Genomic DNA, 16864 nt, shown 5'->3' on the forward strand with positions numbered 1-16864 from the left:
AAAAAAAAAAAAAAAAAGAAAAAAAATTGCCCCTCAAAGACGTTCACATCCTAATCCCGGAATTTATGATCATTTTACCATACTCAGCAAAACGGACTTTGCAGATGTGATTAAGTTAAGGATTTTGAGATGGAAAGATTATCCTGGATTATCTGGATGGGCCCAATATAATCACAAAGGTCCTCATAAGGATAAAAGGGAGGCAAGAGAGCCAGAGAAGATGTGATGACACAAGCAGAGGTCAGAGTAGTGTGATTGCTGGCTGGGGACCACAAGTCAAGGAACGATGGCAGCCTCTGAAGCTGGAAAGGCAGGAAACAGTCTCCCCTAGAGCCTCCAGAAGGAGCACAGTTTCTGCAGACACCTTGATTTTAGCCCCATAAGACCCATTTTGGACTTCTGACCTCCATAATGGGAATATAATACATTTGTGTTGTCCTAAGCCACCAAATTTGTTAACAGCAGCAATAGGAATGAATGCATGTTCTTGGGGTGCAAGCAGCAGAAACAGACTCTGGCTACATTAAGCAAGAAAGAAGTTAATTGGGAGGATACAGCTGTACAACTCCCAGCCCCAGGAATGAGAGGAGCCAGAGCTGCTTTGGGTAATCTACAAAAGATTTCAGGAACAAGGGCACAATGCTGAGGGGAATGTTTATTTCTTCCTCCAGCTTTTTTCCATGTGGAGGGATCCCCTTTAGAGTAATACTCTTGTTTCCTGCTGCACCCCCTCATCCATCTATCCTCCCCAGAGGAGGAGGAGGAAGGGTGACTTATCTGATTGGTAAGTTTAGGGAGAAGGAATGGAGCTCAACTCAGCTCTTCCTCCTTCTTTCTCTTTCAGATCCACCTCCCACAAGAACCATGTTTTTTGCTCTCTGCCTCAATGTTCTAAACTTCCCAGGGTCTGGCCCTCACAGGAAAGACTACAATTTTCCAGCACTGCCTAAGACTGGGTGGAGAAGATTAATTTGGGGGTTCAGTATTAGTAAACCCGCTTGTCAATCAGACCGAAAGGGACATCCCCAACAACTTTGTCAGTAATAAAGCTGGTATTCTGATCTCCCTCTGCCCTACTTCTGTAGCTATCTCTCTTTTGGTTCTAAACTTGGGTGAGCCTACCCCCAAACAAACAATTTCTCATGGATGCTATGATTGGAGTGACTCAGCTCAACTGTTTTCTGTATCTGTGCCATTCCATTCAATAGTCAAAGTCCTGGCTTGGCTTGGATCTCATGTTTGCCCCTTGGCAAAGGTGGAGAGTACCTTGACTGACAGTCCCCTCAAGACTTCAAGAAGGGAGAAGTAATTCCCCCAAAGCAAATGATGACAGTTTCCAAAATAAAGAGGGAAGAACTGTTGGACATGACAGCTGTCAAGTCACAGGTAGCTATTGCAAAGGTCCAGGAGAGAGGTAATGAGGAACTGGACTATTCTATGGGGGTAGAATTAATGGGACTTGACACCAGACCAGATGGGCATGAGAATGTCCCAGTCTTGGGCCAGGTGAATAGGAGGATGCTGGTGCCATTAATATTCATCTCATTCATTCTTCAGTTGGTTGATTCAATATACACTTAGTGAGCATATATTATGTGCCCAGTATTGTGCTTCGTGCTAGGGATCCAGTGGTGGACGAGAAGGGTAGGGTATCTACCCTCATAGAACTTGCAGTCAAGTGGGGAAAAAAGACAAGATGGTGAATTTCAGTACAGGGACGGAGGCTATGCTGGGGAAAGAACGGGCTGCAGCAGGAGCACAATGGAGTGGCACCTAGCCCGGATTTGAGGGGTCGTGACATCTAAGAGTGATGAAATCTCAAGAATGGAGGAGGATCTGCCTAGAGAGGAGGGAGGAGACAAAGAGAACAGTGTGTGCAAAAGTCTGGAGGCAAGAGAGACTATGGCAATTTGAGGGAACCGTGGTACTCAGCAGTAGAACGCCTCTCTTACATCATGGAAATTCTATGCCACAAAGGGCTTGGGGAAAAAAGAGCCACGGCTCACCTACAGAAACTGAAAGGGTGGAACCTTGCTTGCCTCCCTGGCAACCGGGGAATGAGCACATGACCAGGCCTGACCAGTGGGATGTTCCTGCCCAGGACTTTGACCTTTGAGAGAGAGAGGTGAAGTGGCAGAGCCTGTTCTTGGGGGGAGGGGAGAGTCCCACAGCAGCTGGTGGTCAATGGCCAGTAGTGGCCGTCCAACCAGGCTTTTCCTGTGCCATGTCTTTGCCTGTGTTCTTAGCCTAACTGCTTTTGGTTCCTATCCATGTATAGAATTCATAAACACCCCATGTTATTCAATCAATTCCTTCACTGTTTAGGTTAGGCACCAAAACCCTGATCGGTACAGAGCTGAGAGAGGGTCAGCCTGACTGCAGCTACAACTTGAGAGGGTAAGAGAAGAAAGAAGAGAGTGGGGAGGAAGGGACTCACAGGAATTTTCCTAGGGGCTCCTATGGAAGGCTTTCTTCTCCAGTAAAAAGAGAGATGCCCAGGAGGAACATATCCCTTTCTGCTTGCTTTTGGGTGTGGAGGGAGGATGCAATACTTAGTTTAACAGCCACCCTGGGACCATGAGGGAGGGACCAAGAGACTCAGAGAAGCTGGCCCAGAGTCTGACATTACTAGCTGCTCAATTAAACAATCTAGTAGCACCACCTTCCTCTAAGTTTCTTGTGATGGGAGATAAATTCCTCATGTTCAAACCACATTCTTTTGGGTACTCTGGTACCTGCTGCTGAAGACACCGTATGGGACTTTTGGGCAAGTTACCTAACCTCTCTGGGCCTCAGTTTCTCTTTGCAGAGTGAGGATGATCATACCTGCTGCATAGGATCGTGGTGAGTATTGAATTAGATGATGGATATAAAGTATTTAGCGCAGTGCCTTAACTATTACTACCTGCATCAAAACCATGGAGCAGAGGCATTTGTCTCGGGAGAGGGTAGAGAGAGGAGAAGGGGAATGAAGACTAAATCAGGGGACCCAGAACTTAAGGGGAAAGAGGTAGCCAGCAAAAGAATTGGGGAATGATTAGAGAGTTAAGAGGAAAACTTGAAATTTCATTCTACCCACCATAAGTTTTTTCATCTGGAAAACTCCTACTTTTCCTTTAAAGCCCAGTTTACTTATCTCCTTCTCTGTGAAGTCTTCCTGGGCACTTGACCCACAGCCTCACACTCTGAGTTAGTTGTCCTGATGCTCTGGCTCCCAGAGCACGCCCTCCTTTTCTTGCACTTGTCATGATTTATTGTAATTTTCTGCTTTTATTGTGATTCCTGCCTCAGACTGCAAATAAACTCCCTGAGAGCAGGGGTGCCCTGACTGGAACTTTTGCTCCTAGTGTGGGGCCTTGTGGCTAGGGGTAATAATACAAGCTAACATTTAATGATTGATTACCCTGTGCCAGGTACTGTGCTAAGTGCTTTGCACATATTTAATAATTTAATCCTCATGGCAACTTTATAAGATAGGTGCTAATATTAGTCCCATTCTTCAGATGAAGAAATGGAAGGACTAAGAGATTAAGTAATTTACCCAAGGTCATGGCTAGTCTATGGCAGAGCTGAGCTGGACTACATACTCAGGTGGCCTGGCTCCCTAGCCTGTACTGTTAACCGTATGCCACATTGCCTCTCATATGCCATGGGCACTAATAAATATTTGTTGATTGAAATGATAAGAAGGAGTGTTACCAAAGCCAAAGAAAGAGTTTCAGGGAGTGCATTAGTCAGCTTCAGCTCAGTCATGCTGCAGTGACAAGTAACCCCAAAATATTAACTTACAGAAAAGGGTACATGTCAGCTGCAGGTCAGCTGTGGTTTTGTTATACATCGGGGATGGTGGCTGAGCAGTCCCTATTGAGAACAATGCTGTTCTCAGGGGAGGGACATAAGATACACAGCTGTGTTAGAGATGGCTTGTACTAGTGACAGCTGATAGTGTGAATATCTTCCCAAGTCCATGTCACATCGGTAGTTTGAAATCAGTCATAGTGGGAGCATTTATACTATAGAAATTGGCAAATACTTTTTTCCCCTTAGAGAGCCTGTTGTTAAACATTTACCAGCCGAGCACTAAAAAAGGACAATGATGTTGGGTCTTAAAGCTTCTGCCCAGAAATGGCACAGGTCACATGCACTCACATTTTACTTGCCAAAGCAAGTCTCATGGCCATACTGCAGGCAATGAGAACAGGAATAGACTTCTCCCCCTGGGAGGACCCCAGTAGAAGGAGCAGTGACTACTCATGAACAATAATATAATCTGCCTTTGTGAAGGAGTCAAAATGAGGACTGAGAAAAGCTCCTTGGAACTGGCCTCAAAGAGTTTGTCCATGGCCTTTAACAAGGGAGCAGTTTCAGTTAGAGTTTGGGGTGGAGAGTAGATTGAGGTGGGGGAGGTGTGAGTCGAGATTCCGCATCCTTGAGGCTGGGCGGGGAAAGGACAGAGGCCTTGGGGAGCTGATAACCTGAGGAGTAGCCAAGTGGAAGGCAAGGTGTCTTCTAGAAAGAGGCAGGCTCTTTATCAGCCTGTCATTTTTAGTATGGACCAATCTCTTTCTGCAGCTATGGTTTTTCTACCTTCATGCTTCATGCCGGGGATGACACTAGGGAAGGCAAAGAATGAAAGAGAAAGAGTCTCATTTGAGGATGCTAAAAGTTGAGGTCCTGGCCTAAGGAAATAGAAGAACAGAAGAAACAGAATCCGTTCCTCACTGCCAGAACCAAGCATTTTCATAAATATGGGGGATGCTGGGGGTAGGTGGTGTGGGGAGTGGCAATGATAGGATTCCCAGACAGGTATGGGAAATCCTAGAGCAGATGAGGATCTATCACTTTTCTGGGGGCAGGATTGTGGGGTGGGAGGGGGGCAAAGAAAGCATAGGATCTCAGAGTCCCACCCACGCCCCCAATTCAGGGCAAGACCAGGGACCTGAGACACCCTCATGGGCCCCCTCCTGACCCAGTGTGCTGCAGGGCATCAGAATGTGTAGCTGCCTATTGTGGCTTGGGGAGCGGTGGGCATGGGTGACCAGTGGACTAGAATAGGCCTTGAGGGGGTTACAAGGAGCTCGCAGTAGGGACCTCTGTGGACTGATGACTGGAAAGCAAATGGGGACAAGGACAGCCCTGCATGCCTGCTTAGGAGGAGCCTAGTGTGGTGGTGAGCTGCCGCCACTGCTATTTTAACAGGCTCACAGTCCCTTATCTAAAACCAGATGTGATTCAGAATTTGGAGTCCTTTGGGACTTTAGACAAAGGTGACACAGGGCACAGCAGTGCGTGATGTAACACTGTTAGTGCGGTCCGGGGCAGCCCCATGTAATGAAATACATTAATATTTCTTCAGTAAAATGTATGGGATGCCTAAAGATTACAGAGTCTCATATCCTTCAAACCAGACTGTCTTTCAGGTCAGATTTTGCTGTCAAGTTACTTTTGGTGCCAAATTTTCAAAGTCTTTCCTAGAGCAGTCCTGGAAGTCGGCCTGACTCCTTCCTTTCCCGCCTCCCCCTCCCCCAGATCCAAGTGGTCGGCAAGTTGCATCTGTCCTATCTCCTAAACACCTCTCGTGTCTGTCTCCTTCCTTTCATCTCTCCTTCTACCTCCTGGCTCAGGCCACCTTCCCCTCTCACCAGGATTATCGCAGCTACCCCCCTGGATGACCTCCTACAACCTCCAGTTTCTCTCCCATATTGCCCTCAGAGGAGCTGCTCTAGAATGCAAACTTTTGGCCTGGCTGGGGTGTTCCATCAGGAGAGTGAAATGATTAATGAAAAATACCAGCAGAACTAAAGAATGTCAACTTTTCTTTAATGGCCCTGGGTATGGAAACATCTGTTTTGGGGTTTTTTTTTTTTAAGTCTTTACTGAATTTGTTACAATATTGCCTCTGTTTTTTGTTTTTATGGTGGAGAGGCACGTGGGATTCCAGCTCCCTGACCAGGGATTGAACCCTAACCCCCTGCATTGGAAGGTGAAGTCTTAACCACTGGACAGCCAGGGAAGTCCCTGGAAATACCTGTTTGGAGTCCACTAAGCAGGAGACGACGTGCATGTTCCCAGATAGAGGTACGAGTAGCTCAGGACTCCCGAAGTTCCACATTAAGATGTAAGCTGCTGTTGCTGCACAGAAAGAGGGTTCTTCTGGGTGTGAGAAGCTCCCATCTCCCATTCTCAGGAGTCTGGTTCCCTCCTGGCTCCTCCTGAGTGCTCAGGCAGGAGATAGTTATGTGCTTACCTGGTATAAGCAACTGGTACAAAACACACATCTCCCACCTGCCAGAGTGCACCCCTTCTTCTGTGCCCTTCTGGGGCTCCATAACCTCTCCTGACCTGGCACCATTTCCCAATCTCTGCAGCATGCTTGCTGTCCCTTTGCCACCCAAACCACAATGCTGAGATGTGGTTGTCTAAAGAACTGGCTAAGCTCAAGAGACCTAAACAAGAAAAGCCTTTCAGCTCACAGTGTTTTGAGGTCACTGTGGCCAAATGCTAATTTCCATAAATGCTGCAAGCCTCCCAAGAAAAGGCTTATGTTGTTAACAAATACATGCTTTGGGGGGAATGCTGCACATTGGACACTGCCTGTGAGGAAACCGTTGTGGAATGAGCCAGAAGTTCTATTGGAAAATGATGACACAGAGCAGAGGGCACTGGGTTGGAAGTGCTCCTAGAACAACAGTTATTGAGCACCTATTATTTCTGGCAGTCAGAACTCTGTGGTCCCTGTGTCAGGGACCTCAGGTGATGGTGGACACAGACAAGAGAGTAAGCACAGGATGATAGTACAGTGTGATAAATGAGGTGGGTTGGCTAATTTAGTCATTCATTCATCTGATGTATATTTATTGCGCTCTTCTGATATGCTAAGGACTGGGAATTTAGTGTAAACCAGACAGGGATTCTCACTGCCCTGCTGAAGTTTATAGTCTACCAGACATGAGAGATATACACAATGTACTAAGGAAGCATTTGTAGAGGTGAATAAACTAATCTGGGATGGGGATGGGGGTTCTGGGATAATTTTACAAGGGACATGACTCCAGAACTGAGTCCCGAAGGATGAGCAGGAAGGAGGCAGCAAAGAAGAAGCAGGAAGGGTGTTTCAGGCAGAGGGAACTGTTTAAGCAAAGGCCTCAAAGCATGAATCAGCTTAGTGCATTTGGTAAGTGCAAGTAGTTTGGTATGACTAAAACACAAAGTTTAAACTAAAGAGGGGCAAGAGATAAGGTGAGAAGCTAGTCTGACAGGCACTATTTAATCTCAAAGGGTTCTGAGTTCTGGGTTCACTTGCTTGGACTTAGCCTGCAGATAGTAGGAGACACTGGAAGAGTTTTGAGTTGGAGTGTTTATTAGTTAGGAAACAGGCTCAGCTACTATAACAAAGACTCCAAAATAACAATGGCTTAAACAAGATAGAATTTTGCTTGTCACTTATGTAAAAACCCGGGTAGGTAAGCCAGAGTGGGCATGGTGGCTCCACAATCCTCAGGGACCCTGGCTCCTTCCCGCCCATTGCCCGGGCATCCTTTAATATACAGCTTCCTTCTAGTGGTCCAAGAGGGCGGCTCCAGCTCCTACCATCACATCTGCATTTCAGCCAGCAGGGAAGAGTAAAGGGGCTGTGGAAGACACACCCCTTCCCTTGAAAGGCATAACCTAGAACTTTCACACATCACTGTCATTCACATTGCTCCACCCAGAATGTAGTCATGTGGCCACCACTGGCAGCCAGAGTGCTGGGAAACATAATTTTTATTCTGGACAGACATGTGCTTATCTAAAATGTAGAGGCTTTGTTACTAAAGGAAGGATGGATGCTGGGGAACAACTAGCTGTCTTCAACAGGGAGTGTTAATCCTATTTGCCTTTTGGAAAGGTGTCTCATGGGTGGAGAATGGACTAGATGGTAAGAGGTCAGAGCCAAGGGTATAATCCAAATGGTAGCTGCTGAGGCTTGAACCGAGGCAGAGACATCTGGGGTGTGGGAGGTGGACAAAAAAGGCCTAGGAGATTTTTGGAAGTTTAATGGACAGGATCTGGTGACCAGTTGACTATACTTTTAATTTACTGGATTTAAGATAGTACTGTGCCTAGCACAGTGCCTGGCACACAGTAAGTGCTTATGAGTGAATGAATATATGAGGTGAAAGGGGAGTGAATGAGTGAGTGAATGAATGAGGTGAAATAGGAGGAGTCAAGAACAACAGTAATAATAAAGGCTTCAGGAACTACTTTGAGGAGTATCAACATTTAAAGGTAAATATCAAACAGTTTAAAAAATAACATAACAGTTGTAATCTGTCACTCCCCCTTTCCTGATGGGCACTCCCCCCCAACCACCATGATGTCTCCAGCTGGTTCCAAAACTTTCAGTCATTTTTAGTTTTCAGTGCAGTTTTTTCTCTCTCTCTCTTTTTTTTCCCTCTTTTTTTTTGGCCGCCCCTCACGGCATGCGGGATCCCAGTCCTCCAACCAGGGGTCGAACCCGTGCCCCCTGCAGTGGAAGCGTGGAGTCCTAACCACTGGAGCGCCAGGGAATTTCCTAGTTTTTAGGGCAGTCTCTTGTTTGGGGGCATTAACTTGGTTTTTCCTTTTTCAAAGGTCAATCTCTGTTGGATTCAAAGTCGCAGCAGGCAGGACTGGTGGCGGGAGAGGAGATGGGCGTGCTGTGTTCTCTCTTCCTCCCTGCCCTCCGGTGGAGGAACAAGAAGGAAAAAAAGACTTGTTTCCTTTGGTGTCCCCGGCTGGCCCTTGGCTGACCCCTCCGTGACTGCTTATGGCCAAGCCATGCTGCTAAAGGGCTCTGTGTCAAACAGCTTTCTCTGCTGGCAGCCTCGGGCTCCCGCCTCAGGGCTCACCTCGTAGCCCCCGCCGGCCTGCTGCCCGCGGAGCTTCTACCCTCTGCAGCCCCAATTCTGGGGCCCGTGGACATGCGCAGAATCAGTCTTTCTTCCTCTTCTTGCCCAGTTGCCACCCGGTCACCTCCTTGGCCTTGTCTCTCCAGTGCCCTTTCCCCTATCTCGGTAGCACCAGGGCGGGTCGGCAGGTGCGGGGCTGAGCTGACAACCACGGGGAATGAGCGGTGAGACGCCCTCTGGTGGCACTCCGAACCGGATGAATAATTCCCTTGGCTCTGTGCTCATTATCTACCACTGTGTAATAAAGCACCCCAAACTTCACGGCATAAGCAATCAGCACTTGATCATGCTAATGGATTCTGTGGGTCAGGAATTTAACAGGGTACCTGGGGTGCGGGGGGAAATGCTTGGGCTCTGCTTGCTATAGGCAGCCTCCAAGATGATTCCCAATGACCCCTGCCTCTGGGTCTGCAAGCCCTTGTGCAGTCCCCTCCCACTTTGCATCAGGTTGGTCTGTGTGCCCAATAGCATATGGCAGAAGTGATAGTATGTCACTTTGGAATCTAGGTTATAAAAGATACTGTGGTTTCTGCCTCTCTTTCTCTTTCTTTTAAATTAATTAATTTAATTTAATTTTTATTTACAGCCGCATTGGGTCTTTGTTGCTGTGCGCCGGCTTTCTCCAGTTGCGTCGAGCGGGGGCTACTCTTCGTTGTGGTGCGCGGGCTTCTCATTGCGGTGGTTTCTCTCGTTGCGGAGCACAGGCTCCAGGTGCGCAGGCTTCAGTAGCTGTGGCTTGCCGGCTCTAGAGCTCAGGCTCAATAGTTGTGCCACACGGGCTTAGTTGCTCCGCGGCATGTGGGATCTTCCCGGACCAGGGCTCGAACCCGTGTCCCCCGCATTGGCAGGCAGATTCTTAACCACTGCGCCGCCGCCAGGGAAGTCCATCTCTCCCTCTCTCTCTCTCTCTCTCTCCCCCTCTCTCTCTCTCTCTCTCTCCCTCCTCTCTGCCTGTCCTTCTTTCCCTGTCCCTCTCTCTCTCTCCCGCGTTCCCTCCCCCTCCCTCTCCCCCTTTCCCTCTCCCTCTCTCCCTCTCCCTCTCTCCCTTCCTCTCTCCCTGTCCCTGTTTCCCTGTTCCGCACGCTCTCCCTCTACCCCTTTCCCTCTCCCTCTCCCTCCCTCTCTCTCTCTCTCTCTCTCTCTCTCTCTCCCCCTCTCCTCCCCTCCCTCCCTCTCTCTCTCTCTTTTTAAAAAATTTTGATTGACCTTTTCCCAGATTTAAAAATCTCAAGTAAAAATCGTACTATTTCCCCCAATGAATTATAATACAGAGCATTTCCCAGCACATCCCAATAAGGCCAACAGAAATTACTTTGAACTTGGCATACTTTTCTCCCTGGGGAAACCTTGTAATAGTGTTGAAAACACTCTGAGGCTTGGCCTCTCTTTTGGATCACTCAGTCTGGGGGAAGCCAGCTGCCACGTTGTGACGACACTCATATATGGAGAGGCCCATCTGGAGAGGAACTGAGGCCTCCGGCTAGCCCCAGAGGAAGACTTAGATGACTGCAGTCCTAGGCAGACTGCTTGACTGCAACTTCATGAGAGACCCTGAGTCAGAGCCACCCAGAGGGGCTGCTCTCGGATTCCTAAGTGTCAGAAACTGTGAGATGATAAATGTTTGTTGTTTTAAGCTGTTACACTTTGGGGGTAATTTGTTACACAGTGACAGATAACTAATACATTGCTCCATGATGTCTGGGCCCTTAGCTGGGAAGACTCAAATAGCTGTGGGCTGGAATCACGTGAAGGCTGCTTCATTCACGGGCTGGTGCCTGAGCTGGGATGACTTGAAGGCTCAGCTGGCACTGTCACCTGGAGGGCCGACATGTGGTCTGTCCACACGGCTTGGCTTCTCACAGCAAAGTAGCTGGGCTCCAAGAGGGAATGTCTCAAGAGGGAGAGTCTACAGAGTGAGCTTTCCAAGAGACTGGGGAAGAAATTGCAAGGTTCTTTTTGGCCTTGTCTCAGAAGTCACATGGGTCACCTTCTGCTGCATTCTGTTGTTACAAGTGAGTCATTAAGACCAGCCCACATTCAAGGGGAGGGGATGTGACTGGTCCTCCTGATGGAGGAGTGATCAGATTACACTGCAGAAGACCAAGTGGGACAACGGATACTATGGTGGCCATAGTTGGACATAGCAGCCCGAGAGGAACCAATCCATTGCTCCCTGCTCTGCCCTTCAGGGAGAGAGAGACACAGCCTGTGTCCTGTGAGTAGTGATGACTCTGCTTAAAAGGCGCTTCCTACCGAGCCCTGAGGGGAGCCAGCAATCCTCTGAGCTTGGAAGGTGGAGTACTTCCAGCCTTTTGTTCTCATCTCTGGATTCTGGTGTTAACTCTACCTTTCTGGATAAATAGAGAAGGTCCCACCTGGCACCTTGTCCCACCAAGTTGCACTACCCTTTCTTTGCCAGCCACTTCAATTAGCATTTTTTTAAAAAAATATTCATTTATTTGTTTATTTGGCTGCACAGGGTCTTAGTTGCGGCATGCAGGAGCTTTTTTTTTTTTTTTTTTTTTTTTTTAGTTATGTGGGATCTAGTTCCTTGACCAGGGATCGAACACTGGCCTGCTGCATTGGGAGCATGGAGTCTTAGCCCCTGGACCACCAGGGAAGTCCCAAGATTACTGTTAATTAAAGAAAAACCAGACTTCTTAAGTTAATGAATTTAACACTTTTCTATGCATGGGAAGAGGCAAGAGTCTGGACTTATTGGAATCATTCTCTTGATATGCATCTTAGCTATCTAGGGCCAGGATCCTGTTTTTCTCCAACCTGAATCCCCTCAGGGTACATGGTTGGGGCAGTTGTAGTGGCTGATGGCTTGATGGCCACAACCTCCTTTGTTTATTGAAATGGCAGGTGACATTCTTTGTCCACACAGTTTACAGGGCACACTGAAGAAGGGTAAGACTCATACCGAGGTGAGAGTGCTTCACTCAGCAATAAAAAGGAACGAAATATTCATACACACAACAGGGATGCATCGCACAATCATCATGTGGAACACAAGAAGCCAGACACAGAGTACAGACTGTCCGATTCCATGTTATGAAGTTCTAGACCAGGCACAACTGTGCATTATGATAGAAATAAGATCAGCAGTTGCTTGCGAGGAGGGGGGATCGACTGGGAAGAGGCATGGGGTGATGGCTGTTCTGAGGAATGTTCTGAGGACAAGGAGTGAGGACGAGGGGCAATGTGCGGTGATGGAAATGTTTTACACCTTGATAGGAGTGTGAGTTTCATGAGAATATTCGATTGTTAAAACTGATCAAACCTAAGGCCTGTGAATTTCATTATATGGAAATTATACCTGTGATGAGCAGCCTTCAAAATAGCTCCCAGTGACCCCCACCTTGGGTATGCACACAACCTGCCACATTGCAGCAGGTGAATAGAATATGGCAGAAATGATGGCGTGCCACTTTTTTTTTTTTTTTGTACGCGGGCCTCTCACTGTTGTGGCCTCTCCCACTGCGGAGCACAGGCTCCGGACACGCAGGCTCAGCAGCCATGGCTCACGGGCCCAGCCGCTCCGCGGCATGTGGGATCTTCCCGGACCGGGGCACGATCCCGTGTCCCCTGCATCGGCAGACGGACTCTCAACCACTGTGCCACCAGGGAAGCCTGCGTGCCACTTTTGAGATTAGATTACAAAAGATGCTAAGATTCTGTTTGGGGCTGTGTCTCTCAAATCACTTAATCCGCCAAGTGTTGAGCATCCCTGTGGGGAAATGCACAAGGCAAGGAACCAAAGCTTCCTGGCTCTGTGAGTGGATCTTTCAGCCTTGGTTAAAGCCTTCAGATATCTGCAGCCTTGGCTGACCACAAACTCATGAAAAACCCTGAGCCAGGCCACCTAGTTAGGCTGCCTCCTGATTCCTGACCCTCAGAAACTGTGTGAAACAATAAATGCTTGTTGTTTGAAACCATTATGTTTTGGGAGTTTTTTGTTTTGCAGCTGTAAATGACAAATGCAATATTTTGATAAACTAAACGTGGGGAAAACATCTTCTAAGGGTGCCTGACCCAGATGGCTTTCCCAGAGACCTTCAAGTGCTTTCTGTGACTCAGACTTCTGGGCTCCATCTCCACGATGGGGAAATGAGAGGGCTGAGCTCTGTCTAGACGTCAGGAACTGGCGTCTCCGAAATAGCCACAGCCTCCACCCATGCCCACAGCAGGAGCCAGCTGCACACAGAGCCCAGGCCCACACATGCAGAGCAGAGAGGACTCCAGAAATGCTCCCCGCACCCCGCTGATGTGCACCTGCAGGAATCCACTCGGGGCTCAGAAGCTAATAACAGCTACAATTTTTAGAACACTTCCTATGTGTCAGGTGATATGCAATAAATTTTGTGTGCATCTTTTAACTTACTCTTCCCAAAACCATCTGAAGAAGATATTACTAAGCCTATTTTACAGTGGAGAAAACGGAGGTTCAGAACACTCAAGCAAATTGCCAGGGTCATAGAACAACTAGGGTGTGGCAGCTCTAGATTTAAATCCAGATTTGTCTAGTTCCCAAACTGGGAGGCTGGAAAGCAGCAGCCCCCGATCTGAAAATACTTTTCTCATCTATTGCCTGTAAGAACAAGCCACACATTCTTCCATCAGACAAAAGGGCACAATCTCAACCCAGATTCTCCAGGGCAATGATGTAAAGAGACTGCGGAGGATATCTGAGTCACCAAGAGTCTTGGAGGTCGTGGGAGTCACAGAGGAGGGAATGGAGACCCAGAGAGGAAAGTGACTTTTCCAAGGGCTCCTGCCCAGTGCTCTTTTTTAATAAATTTATTTTATTTATTTATTTTGGCTGCGATGGGTCTTTGTTGCTGCCCGCCTGCAGGCTTTCTCTAGTTGTGGCGAGCGGGAGCTAGTCTTCGTTGTGGTGCCCAGGCTTCTCACTGAGGTGGCTTCTCTTGTTGTGGAGCACAGGCTCTAGGCGTGTGGGCTTCAGTAGTTGTAGCACGTGGGCTCAGTAGTTGTGGCACCCGGGCCCTAGAGCACAGGCTCAGTAGTTGTGGTGCACAGGCTTAGTTGCTCTACGGCATGTGGGATCTTCCCGGACCAGGGCTTGAACCCGTGTCCCCCGCATTGGCAGGCGGATTCTTAACCACTGCGCCACCAGTGAAGCCCGCTGCCCAGTGCTCTTTGCACCAAACTGCCCTGTCCCTGCCACACAGGAGGGGAATGCTTGCCACATGGGGGAAGCACATTGGGGTAAAGTGTAGCTTTGGGGTGGGGGAAGGAGAGAAAAAGGGAAGCCAAGGTAACAACAACAAAATGGAGATCTCATAATTTTGTCTTGGGTCATCCCCACCGTGGCTAGGGTCTACATTAACCAGCATCACAGATGGACTCATTGAAAGCCTAGGCAGCCCCTGAGGACATCACAGAAAAGCTCCAAGAACAGAGCCTGGCCCATGGGAGCGCCGATGAAAAGCACTGCACCATCATTTGCTGTGACCCTGAGTCGCCTCATTCATTCATTCATTCAATAAATATTTATCGACTATCTGCTTTGGGTTAAGTTCTGTTTTAGGAGCTTGGGATGTTTCAGTGAACACAAGATCCTTGCCCTTATGAAGCTTAAAGTACACAGATTTAATATATAAATTCTAAAGTGTATTCTAGAAAGTGAAAGGTGTGTAAAAGAAGAAAAAGTAAGGAGGGGTAAGAGGACCAAGAGTGACAACAGTGTGTGTGGAGGGGGTGGGGTGAAATTTTTTTTTTTTTTAAATATTCTATTATTAATTTTTATTCTCTTATTGCTATTTTTTTCTAGAAGCTTTATTGTTTTGGTTTCACTGATTCTATAACCATCTTTTTAAAAATTTAATTAATTAATTTATTTATGGCTGTGTTGGGTCTTCGTTTCTGTGCGAGGGCTTTCTCTAGTTGTGGCAAGCGGAGGCCACTCTTCATCGCGGTGCGCGGGCCTCTCATTATCACTCCCTCTCTTGTTGCGGAGCACAGGCTCCAGACGCGCAGGCTCAGTAATTGTGGCTCACGGGCCCAGTTGCTCCGTGGCATGTGGGATCTTCCCGGACTGGGGCACGAACCCGTGTCCCCTGCATTGGCAGGCGGACTCTCAACCACTGCGCCACCAGGGAAGCCCCGGGGTGAAATCTTTAAAAGGGTGATCAGGGAGGCCTCCTTGAGAAGGCTTCATCTGAACTTTCAAAAACTTGAAGGGGGTGAGGGTGTGCCATACCCAGAATGAACCATCTGGATATTGGGAGGAAACACATTCCAGGCGAAATACACCCTGATGTATTTGGGGTGAAGGGGAATCATGTCTGCAACTTAAGACAGTTCCAAGAAAATAAATTATATGGATAGATAGAAATAGATATATAATATGTATGTGTGTATTTACATATGTAAATATAGTTGTATTTCGAGAAAAAGAATGATAAAGCAGTGTTAAAATGTTAACATTTGGGGAATCTGGGTGAAGAGGATATACAATTTTTAGAAATTTTCTGTATGAAATTCCAAAATAAAAAATATTTTTTAAAGATTTATATTATTTAAAGAGGAAAAAAAAGCATTCCAGGCAGAGGGAGCAGCTTGTGCAAAGACCCTTAGATGAGGGCTTCCCTGGTGGCACAGTGGTTGAGAGTCTGCCTGCCGATGCAGGGGACACGGGTTTGTGCCCCGGTCCGGGAATATCCCACATGCTGCGGAGCGGCTGGGCCCGTGAGCCATGGCCGCTGGGCCTGCGCCTTGGGAGCCTGTGCTCCACAACGGGAGAGGCCACAACAGTGAGAGGCCCGCGTACCGCAAAAAAACCCCACAAAAAAACAAAAAACAAACAAACAAACAAAACCCTTAGATGAGAGGGTGCCTGGTTTGTGAAGGAGACACTCAGGGCACTGGCAAAGGAAATACAGATGGAATCCAACTTATGATGGTTCGACTTACAATTTTTCAACTTTACGGTGGTGTGAAAGTGATACGCATTCAGTAGAAACGGTACTTTGAATTTTGATCTTTTCCCAGGCTATCAATATGCGGTACAGTACTCTCTTGTGATGCTGGGCAGTGGCAGCTGCAGCTCCAGGTCAGCCACGCAGTCCCAAGGGTAAACCAAACATACACACACTTACAACCACTCTGTACCCACACAATCATTCTGTTTTTCACTTTCAGTACAGTGTTCAATAAATTGCATGAGGTATTCAACACTTGTGTTAGATGGTTTTGCCCAACTGTAGGCTAATGTCAGTGTTCTGAGCATGTTTAAGGTAGGCTGGGCTAAACTATGATGTTTGGTGGGTTGGGTGTATTAAATGCATTTTCAGCTTATGATATTTTCAACTTATGATGGGTTTATTGGAATGTAACCCATCGTAAGTTGAGGAAGAGCTGTAAAGGGAATGCATCGGTGTTTATTACCTGCCTAGAATGCATCCTCATTCTTCAGGTAACAACACTCACTTTTCCTTTGAGGAACTTCCCCTTCCCCACTCTCCTTCCGTACTCATCCCATCTCCCAGCTTGGCCGGAGATGCAGGTCCGGCCGATCAGAGATGTGCACATCAAGCAACAGGGCCAAGGAGACAGAGTCCCGGGGTCCAGGGCTGGCGGATGTGGTGAGAGCCTGCCTGAGGAGGAAGCCAACTCCACGGAAGGCTCAGCTGAGACTTGAAGCAAAGTCTGTGTCTGAACTTTTATCCCTTGGTGGCTTAGTTACATGAGGCAACAAATTCCCTTTTTGCTTGAGCCAGTTTGAGTTGGATTTTCTCTTACTCGCAACAAAAATCGTGTTGACTGATCCCAAGTGTTAGGGTCAGCCTCTCTGAGGAATGGACATTTAGGCAGAGACCTGAAGGATGAGCAGCAGTTGGTCGGATGAAGAGGCAGGGAAAGCATTCCAGGAAGAGGGACCGACAAATGCAAAGGCCCCAGGAAAGGAA

This window comes from Lipotes vexillifer, unplaced genomic scaffold (assembly GCF_000442215.2).
Source record: "Lipotes vexillifer unplaced genomic scaffold, Lipotes_vexillifer_v1.1 scaffold1261, whole genome shotgun sequence".
Taxonomy (NCBI): Eukaryota; Metazoa; Chordata; class Mammalia; order Artiodactyla; family Lipotidae; genus Lipotes; species Lipotes vexillifer.